This window comes from Carlito syrichta, unplaced genomic scaffold (assembly GCF_000164805.1).
Source record: "Carlito syrichta isolate Samal-C Ts95f unplaced genomic scaffold, Tarsius_syrichta-2.0.1 Scaffold303068, whole genome shotgun sequence".
NCBI lineage: Eukaryota > Metazoa > Chordata > Mammalia > Primates > Tarsiidae > Carlito > Carlito syrichta.
Genome location: NW_007247164.1, coordinates 515,125 through 525,561, shown reverse-complemented (window position 1 = coordinate 525,561; position 10,437 = coordinate 515,125). Strand labels below are relative to the sequence as shown.

The 10,437-nt window shown below is 39.1% G+C and overlaps 1 long non-coding RNA gene across 1 annotated transcript; it reads right to left on the bottom strand.

Annotated features, from left to right (window-relative positions):
* Window positions 1-1,118: 1,118 nt before the first annotated feature.
* Window positions 1,119-3,485, bottom strand: LOC110595592. The gene is made up of 3 exons (XR_002481933.1): window positions 3,342-3,485; window positions 3,088-3,258; window positions 1,119-1,152 (listed from the first exon to the last, which is right to left on the bottom strand). It is a non-coding gene; the product is annotated as an uncharacterized LOC110595592 (long non-coding RNA).
* Window positions 3,486-10,437: the final 6,952 nt, after the last annotated feature.

Genomic DNA, 10,437 nt, shown 5'->3' with positions numbered 1-10,437 from the left:
GCACCTTCCAAAATGGTGTTACCTTGAAAAATTACAAGAGAACAGAGCATGAAGCCATGGAACCAGTATGTAAAGAGGATCTATCTTTGATACTATATCATCTCTCTAGAACTACATCTTTATGTCTTTCTGAGAGTGGCCAGCAAAGATATCCTTTACACAAGATGCTGCACCTTCTTCTATTCACTGGCTCAGAATTTTTAATTAATCTTGATATTTAAACTATGAGCTTTGAAAGATAATAATTATTGTTATGTTACTATATAGCAGATATACAGGAGCATGTGCTTGTGTATCTCATCCATAGTACCTAGGTCTACAAGGCAAGAGATCGTAAAGGTTCTTTTAGAAGAAGGGAGAAAAAATTTCTAGCATACACATTAACTGAAGAATATATGACTCTTCTGAACAACTTATGAGTTAACTTCTGGAAAGGAATCAAGAGAGAATCTCTGTAATAATCTTTTAAATTTAATATTTATTTTATCAAAGGAATTTGTATACATTTGGAGACAAATATTACTGCCTTATAACAAAAATAGCAGTCATCTGTTTGTAGTCAGGTCGAGGTAAACTCAGAATAATTTGTTATTATATGGTGGGCAAAAGAAAAATCAAAATCGAGACTAACTCCTAGTTGTAAGGGCCTAAGCATCTAAATAGGTGGCAGATTCATTAACTTAGATGGGGAAGACTAGGAGAAGAGCTGGGTTTCCAGCAGAGGGGGAAAGCAAAGATCAAGAGTTCACATTTGGACACTGAGATTTAGACATCAAAGTTAAGATGTTGATTAAACAGCATGATATACGGTCCGGAGTTCAGGACATGGGTCATGGGCAAAGTTCCTCGTTGAGAGGTCACTGGTGTGTAGATAATATTCAAAAATACTTAAATGATAGGCAAGCCATGGTGGCTCACATCTGTAATGCCAGTGTTTTGGGAGGTTAAGGCAGACGAACTACTTCACCCCAGGAGTTCAAGAACAGCCTAGGCCTCATGGTGAGACCTCATCTCTACAAAAAATAAAAACAAAAAAATTATCCAGGCATGGTGATATGTACCTGTAGTCCCAGCTTCTCAGGAATTCTAGGATTACTTGAGCCTAGGATTTCAAGGCGGTGGTGAACTGTGATGGTGCCGCTGCACTCCAGTCTGGACAACAAAGGAAAAAAGGAAGGGAGGGAGGGAAAAGAAAATAACAGAAAAAAGAAAAGATTTAAATAATAACAATTTAAGAGAAGCCAGAAAAGAAGGCTGAGAAACAGTAGCCAGTAAGACTGGCAAAGAGCCAGGAGCATGTGGTGACTCCAAAGGAAGCAGTGGTTCAGGAAGGAGATAACAGTCAACCGTGTCTTTGTGACTCGTTATTCACCATGTAACCCTAGCCATCCTTTATTCCCTTGCCTCTGCTCTACATGGAAATACTCTCCTCTACTTTCTCACCACTTTGCTTTTGCTCCTATTATTCTTTTGCACTACCTATCAAAACCCTATTTATCCTTCAAGATCCAGCAAGAATGCCATCAACTTTGTAATGCATTTCCTGCCTCCACTAATAAAATATCCCCTCTTCAACTGGGCTCGGTGGCTCAGCCTGTAATCCCGCGCCTTTGGTAGGCTGAGGTGAGTGGATTGCCTGAGCCCACGGGTTCGAGACCCGCCTGGGCAGCAAGACCTCATCTCTACAATAAATCAAAATATCAGCCGGGCGTGGTAGCGCATGCCTGTAATTCCGGCTACTGGGAAGGCTGAGGCGGAAGGATCACCGGAGCCCAGCAGGTAGAGGATGCGGTGGCTGGAAGCGGCCACTGCACTCCAGTCTGAGCGACAGAGTGAGACTCTAACTCAAAAAAAAAAAATCCTCTCTTCTTCCATAATATCCAATAGCCCAAATTTTATTTTGCTTTGTACTGTATTTATATGTATTGTTTATTCATCCTCCTTGTATTTGAATTGGACTGTCTATAGGACCCCAACTCATCATAATGTAGCAGAATGTCTCGCATGCAGTTAAGTGCTCAATAAAAATTTCCACCGCATCAAATCCAAAAAGACAGAACTCAAGTATGGAAAAATATCTTCAAAAAACAATATCTTTTATTACTTTAGATTTCTGTTTACCAGCTGGTGGATCATCTACACCCAAGCCCAGGAATTATTTACACATATTCCTGGCCCTAGAAAAATGGTGGGAGTAATTATTCTCAGAAAACAAAGTTTTTTTTTAAGTTTTTTTTTTTAAGACTACAAAAAAAAAAAAAAGATGGTAGGAGAATGCTGGCAAAACTCCTGGTACATGCTTTGGCTGAATATGTCCTGAGCTAATGGCTAGTTTAAAACTGTCTAAACAGTCTTTCCCCAGATTGTAAGTATGAAAAACTATGCAGAAAGTTACAAAAGCCCAGTGAATAAAAAAGTTTTATAATCCCTGAACTTCAAAATAAGCTACAAAGGCTGTCCTTACACAAACTTTGAGTTAGAAATCAGGCAGTAAAATATTTGAAAATTGCTGAAAAGAGTAGATCATAAATATTCTCACCACAAAAGAAAAATGATAAGCATGTGAGGTGATGAATATGTTAATTAGCTTGATTTAACCATTCCACAATGTATACATATGTCAAAACATTACATTGTATACCATGAATATATACAACTTTTGTTTATCAACTATACCTTAATAAAAACACTGTTTAAAAAATAAAATAGCAGATGCAATTGGTAAATAATAAAGTTGAGTTTAATTATTTCCAAAAGTCAGGCATCAGAGCAGAAAGAGCACAGACTTTCATGTAAGACGGACCTGAATTTGATTCTCAGTTTCATCAATTTACGATTTTTGTAATCCTAAACCAATTTCTTAGCCTTTTTAAGTCTAGGTTTTATCACTAGAAAAATAAAGATAAGATTAATTATCTTTAATAATGACTGAATTGCTATAAAAAGAAGCGCCTGGCACAAAGTAGACTCATCATCACCAGTTGCAGCTATAAGTACTGTGATAAATCTTAAGAAACTGTTCATGGCCTTTTAAGCATTGCCTTGCAATTCTTTATAAAGTCAGATTTAGTAATAGATGCCACTTACCTCCTATGGACTTTGCATGTTCAAGATTTGTAGACAAATATCACAATGACTGACTAAGAGCCTATACTCTGGCGTCAAACTGCAGAGATTCATATTCCAGTCCCTTCACATAATAGCTGTGTGACCTTGAGAAAGTTACTGAACTTCTCCCCTTGTGGATGATTTCTTCATCTGTAAAGTAGAAATGATAATAGTACCCAACTCATAGAATTATTGTGAGGATGAAATGAGACTACATATAAACTATTTATCACCTGCATATAGTATGTGCACAACACACACGAGCCAATTTTATGATTCTTATTTCCATTTTACAGATTAGGAGTGTCAGCCTTAAAGAGGGTAAGTAGGGCAATCCCTTTGGGTCCTTTCCCACTGTGGAAGTTTCTCTGTCCTCTTAATAAATCCTGCTTTTGGAAAATAAAAAAAAAGAGGGGTGAGTAAAATATCCCAGGTCACACAGCTAAGCACTGGATTAACGTTCTTTTTAAATCCAGGGTTGCCTGATTCTGAAGCCTGTGTTTTCTTACTATACCACCTCCTTTTCTGTTATATGCGTAATCCTTATTTTTCATTTGGTGGCTGTGACAATTAGCAAATAGCAAGCTACAAGACATCAGTGAGGATGCAGGGAATAAAAGACAGCAAACAACTCCAAAATGAATATGTGTTTCTCTATTTGTTTTGTATGCTCTATGCTAGCACACTGTATTTCCAGTAGAAGTTATGTTAATAAGAACATTCTTAGGTGTTATTGCTTCAAACATCAGAACATATTTCCATTCTCTTACACTGGGTAAAGGTAAAGCAGTAGAAAGAAGTCATCTGGAAGGTAGCTCTGACTAAGAGCTGGAAAGAAAGGGAAGGAAGAGAGAGCAAAACAGGTTAGCAGTGGTAAATATAGGGCTAAAATTTTATGAGCCAAGTAAAATTTCCACAATGAGAATTATTTGCCAAGCTGCTAAGTGTAACATGCTGAAAAACAACTGGACTTATGACAAAAATGTTGAGCTTTATGATTCTCTGTGTCTTCTCTGTCTTGCACTGTGTTGCCTCACAACTGTTTTCAAAACTAATCACTCTTCCACAATCATTAAAAATTCAGAAACATAGATCCCAAAACTTTTACTAAAAAGCCCAGATCTTCCTAGATATTTGTAGATTGACAAATAACTTAGTGATAAAGAATATACATTCTGTTTCAGTTCATAGTCCAGATCCACCACATATTAACTGTGGGATCATCCAGACACACTGTTTTGTTTTAAGATTCCTGCTTCCTGCCTTTCAGACCCACATAGTCAGAGCTAGAAAACTTTTGGAGGGTGCGAGGTGATGACTATTGCAAATGTACGGTAGAAGATAAATAATCAACTTAACCTCCTGTTTCTTCTAACATTTTCTCACAATACTAAAAAATCTGAGAGTCTCCTTTTCTTAATGGTGGCGCCAGTTCAACCACACTCTGGAAGGTGTTGGTTTCATGAAGTGTAGTGTGGAATCATCCAAATAAAAGAGCAGCGCTAGGGAAAACGGCAGCACGGGGTTTTGTGGCCCATAGATTTAGTTGCTCATACGAGAACCTGGGAGGGAGAAACCCCCAAAAGCTTAGTCACTTCATTTTGTGTTGCAGAACTCAATTCAGGTTAACAAAGCATTTACCAACAAAGGAGATAGGAGAATGGCAGCATTCACTTGCTCTGGACTGAATAAACAAATGTGGGATTTGTGGGCTGACTAATGTCCTGGGATAAACCAGGCAGTCAGCCAAATTCTAGGAGTTTTGATGAAAAGACAGTAAGCCCACACTTTTCTTCATGGAGAGTGCTCTGTGGGAGTATTGATGTCCATGCAGGCGGCCCAGGCCTTCAACATGCCTTAAAGATCCACCCTTATTCACCCACAGGGACTTCTCAATGCTTCTGTAATTGAAAACCTAGATCAAGTGACAGAGGCTGAACCCCTCCTCCTTCAGGAGTGTAAAATATATTTGTCACCTATCTCCTTTTTAAAATGTGTTGTCACTGTCCCTTTTTAAATACTACTTTAAATACCTGAAAACACAATTAGGCCACTTAAATGCGACTCTGTTTCTACCTTTCCATTCATTCTTGCATTTCATTCATTGAGTCCCTACTATGTTCTAGGGACCATGTAGGACTCTGTGGATAAATAAGTGACTGAGTCAGACACAGTCCATTCTCTCAGGAGGCCCCCAGGCCAGGCTTAATAATTTCAAGGGCACTGAAAAAAAGGAATAAAGTGCTTATAATTGTATTTCTTGATTGGGGGAACATTAAAATTTGCCATTTTTTAAAGGAGAGGCAATAAGCTTTTCAATTAAGTCACAATATAAGTTTGTAGAAAAGTCAGGAATAGAATAAGAGGTTTCCCTTTATCTAGCCACCAGGTCCCCCCACCATGCCTGGAGGACCACACCCATCATTTAATCCCAGATTAAAGTATATTTTATCACAAACTGCAGCTAGTAAACTATCAAGGGCTGTTTCATAAGATCCTGACTAACTCGAGAAAAAATTCCCATCAGCAACTGACACAATCTCCTTTAAATGTATGCCTAGCTTATCTATTCAGATAAAAAACATATATGGTATATGAAAACTAAAACAAAATCCTTGGAATGTTTCAATGTGCATATAGTATAATCTGGAGGGAAAAACTTCACTGCATTAACTAACATAAAAGAAGCACGTATAGGTCTCCACAAAAATTTCCAACTTTCCTTGAGATGTAGGGTCTTTTAAAGTAGTATTTACCTGCACAAAGCTTTCATACTTTCCATATAAAGATCTAATCCCCATGACTTTTTAACTTTCCAGAGTCCTTGTAGAAGGTTGTCAAACTGCACATTTAGTGAATTAGTTTTAAGAGTCACTGTAGGTAACTACCTTTAGAAGAAAATTCAAGCCGATTAGCAGAGATTTTAAACAAACCCTTTCACAAAAACCTGCAAACTGTCGAGGAATCTGGGGTTTATGAAATCATCAAATCAATGAAAAGTTTAATGTGTTTATGTTCATCTTATAAGCATTACTCTTTAGGAAAAAAGGTATTATAAGAGCAAGTTTTGGAAAAGGAGACTAATTCCTGCTTAATTTCTAGAAAAGCAGAGAGTTGAAAGGAAAAGCTATAGACAAATTGGAAAAGTGCTATTCAGGTTAAAAATTAGGGAAAGTAAACTTGAGATTGATAAGCAGAGGCAACAAAAAGTCTCTTTCACCCTTGGCTCCTTAGAGGAACAAGGTGAAGTGTGCAGGCCACAAACCAGAGGAAGGCCTGCACAGGAAGTGGAGAGGAAAATACAGTGTTATGGACTCTGAGACATGTGAGGTTCATAAAAACCAGGTCGACAATACAAGCAACCAAGTGTTTCCTTGTGTCATTAACTCAAGACCACATTCTGATTTCAAGCACCATGGAACTGTGGTGGGAAAGCTGCAAAAAACAGGGGCCATTTTTTAAAAGTTCTCTCAGCTGTTTGCTTATCAGAACCTATCAGACTCCACCTTAAGCACTTTGCAGGGGACATACTGGATCCCACTGAAGTGAGCTATTTGAAAGGTAGTATCTGCCAGGCTCTGTGGCTCAGCCTGTAATCCCAGACTTTGGGAGGCTGAGGTGAGTGGATTGCTTGAGCCTGAGGGTTCGAGACCCGCCTGGGCAACTTGGCGAGACCTCATCTCTACAATAAATCAATTAGCAGGGCGTGGTAGCACGCGCCTGTAATTCCAGCTACTTGGAAGGCTGAGGCGGAAGGATCGTCAGAGCCCAGCAGGTCGAGGCTGCGGTGGCTGGAGCATGCCATGGCACTCCAGCCTGAGCGACAGAGTGAGACTCCAACTCAATAATAATAATAATAATAATAATAGCCGGGCTCGGTGGCTCAGCCTGTAATCCCGCGCCTTTGGGAGGCTGAGGTGAGTGGATTGCCTGAGCCTGAGGGTTCAAGACCCACCTGGGCAACTTGGCGAGACCTCATCTCTACAATAAATAAAAAATTAGCTGGGCGTGGTAGCGCGCGCCTGTATTTCCAGCTCCTCGGAAAGCTGAGGCGGAAGGATCGCCGGAGCCCCGCAGGTCGAAGCTGCGGTGGCCGGGAGCGGCCACTGCACTCCAGTCTGGGTGACAGAGTGAGACTCCAACTCAAAAAAAAAAAGAAAGAAAGAAAGGTAGTATCAATTTCCCGACAGAGTTAGATAAGCAGGTTGGCTTAGCAAGTAGCATGGAGTGGCATAAAGTGCTTCCCTAGACAGTGCCAGAAAAGTGGGTGCCAAAAATCTGAGGTGTTTGTCAGAACATGGTTACCTGATTGTCTTACTACAGACTTCGCCACTAGAAAACTGCTACCCAGAATCTAGCCAAAGCAAGCATTGTTCCCATAGGAAGCATTCACTGGGAGTTCTTGCTAACATCCTCGCTGTTTGCAAAGTGGCTAGACAAAGCAGTGACAGCAATTCCTGATGTCAGTTAGGGAGAAATTGCCCAACAGGATTTTAACTTTTTTTTTTTTTTTTTTTGAGTTGGGGGTCTCACTCCGTTGCCCAGACTGGAGTGCAGTGGCCACTCCCAGCCACCGCAGCCTAGACCTGCTGGACTCCGGAGATCCTTCCGCCTCAGCTTTCCCAGTAGCCGGAATTACAGGCATGCACTACCACGCCTGGCTGATTTTTTGATTTATTGTAGAGATGAGGTCTCGCTGCCCAGGAGGGTCTCGAACCCACGGGCTCAGGCAATCCACTCACCTCAGCCTCCCAAAGGCGCGGGATTACAGGCTGAGCCACTGAGCCTGGCTGGATTTTAACTTTTAACTGGATTTTAGCCATGTTGCTTTCAAATATGCCTGTCGGTTACGTTTCATCTCAGACTTTGGCAACCAAGTTATAGCATATACCACTTCCACAGGCATCAGGCTAGTAAAGAAGACAAAACACTGGAAAGGAGTCAGGATATCCCAGCTCTACCCTTGATCAACTGCAAGGCATTTGGTCAAGCCACATTGCTTCACTGTGTTCCCCTTTCTAATCATAAAATAGGATACTATAAAACCTATCTCACAGGTTGTAGAGAAAGTCATAGGGGAGAACAGATGAGCTAAGTGCTATAGAAGGTATATGTGTGATGTGTAAAGTATATACTTAAGTGTGATGTGAGCCTGTGTGTATATGTACAGTAGATATATACTTTTTAAAAATGTTTTGCAACTGCATAAAAATGAAATGTAGATGTGGCAATTACCTAGTTAAGTGATATTTGGATATTTTAGAATAAAAATTCATTCGTTGGTTTAAGGTGAAAAGACAGTGTCTAAGTTATTCAGACCATTTTTTGTCTCCAAGTCCTAGCCATGAGTCTACACAAAAATGACTTTTAAAATTGCTAGGAGGCCAAAAAAAAAATATTTTGAGCAAAAATAATAATAGCTACTTAGTGTTAACTGTTGACTAGATGCAGGCCAGTCTATGAAGCACTTTACAGACATGATTTTACTTCTTCTTATTACAATCCCAAGAAATATGTATCATTTAACAACATTATACATGATGCCTTAAGTGTATAAACAAATTTATTGGAATTGAGATTCAAACTCAGGTCTGCCTTACTTCAAGGCCCTTGATCTTAATCAGGGTCACACTTGCTCTCTCAAAGAAGCCATTTTTCTCTTCTGTCCCTACTTCAAGTTTTAGCAATTTGCTTTCCTGAAAAAAGTTGGCTTATATGCTCTGGCTAGTGTGTGGGCCAGTCCCTGTGTGGCCCCTTGTGTAAGAGCAGATGGTTACTGAAGGGTGACATAGAGGAAGTGGTATGAGGGAAGAACTCTAGAAGCAGAGGGCAAAATAAGCTTCATGAGGAAAGCACCTTTGGGACTTTTCATTTTTAAAAAGCTGCATTTCTTTGGTAAATGTCACAGAGGTTTGTGTTTAGACAAAACAGGAAAGAACTTTTCCAACACTCTTCAGCCATTCCATTTAGACTAAAACTATTCTTTAGATGTGGCAATGAGCCGACTGGGAAAGTTTATTCAATTAGAGTTCATACATGAAAGGTTTTTTTGTTTTGTTTTGTTTTTCCTGTCCTCCACCTGTTATCTCAGATGGTTTCTTTGGACCTAGATATATTCCAGAGAAACCTCTCCAATATTGTTCCAGAAAGAAATACTGACTTGGGAAAGGTTTCTAACTTGCTTAATGATAATGCTTGAATCCTAGAAGGACCAATCGCATATTAGCCTAGTCATTAGATGTTATTCAGAAACTCTACTGGAAATATTTAAATAATAGAATTTTAGAATTGAGCTTGATACTAACAGGTAAATAGCTAATGTTTGCTGAGCTCTTACAGAATGGCAAGTATAGTGCTACACAACTGAAATGAATTATTTCATTTGAGTTTTACAATATCCCTATGAAGTAAAGTTGTGATTTTCATTTTCAAATTAGAAGACTAAGTCCATCAGCAAATATTTCTCATTGTCAAACCAGCCACCAAAATGACAAAGGAGAGTAGTCCTGAGGCAAGATTAATGAAGCATTTTCACATATCCACCCCTCTTCAGTCTCCCCAGTTCTCCAGTATTCTCCCAAATCTTATTCCATCGCCCAAGTTGATTCCAAATTCCATTAATTTGTCCTACTGTTTCTCTGACATGGATTGGTGACTAGTTATACCCCCACAAAATTATCCAAAAGAAAAAAAAAGACCTTAAAAGAGCAATTAAAAATATTTAACTTAAAGGACATGAGAATGAAGTCTGATTCCAAGAAAAGTATATATATGTAAACGTATAAAACTTATTGCAAAACCTAAAAATCCAGTGGAGAGCCCTAAGTGCTAGACTAGCCACATAAACTTCCATAGGGGTTATGCAAAAGAGGAGAAAGATGTTCTTGAGAAATGTAAAATGGGAGAGTTAGGCCAGCATGGAGAGGAGCTTTGGCTGGTATGGGCACTTTGGTCAGCTTTCTCCCTTTCAGAGCCTACTGCTGCAAGATTTCACATTAGCATCAAACTTAAAGGCACACACTCCCTGGGCAATGAGATTAGAACAGAATGGCATTTACAGAATGACAGTGTCGAGCTAGATGTTGATGAAATCCAGCTCTAAAATATACCTAATTACTTAAATCATCCTAAGTTTCCAACTTAATGTTTTCTTATCCACAGTGTCTAGCCACAGCAAAGTTGAACTTCAAAATCCCCTTCAAAAAAAATTTAGAAAGGAGTTATTTAGTTCTATATTTTTTGTTTTTAATTAGTTATGTTTCTGTATATATGCATAACATCTTTATAAAAGGAAATAAATTTTGTACAATGATATGAATGGGAGCTATG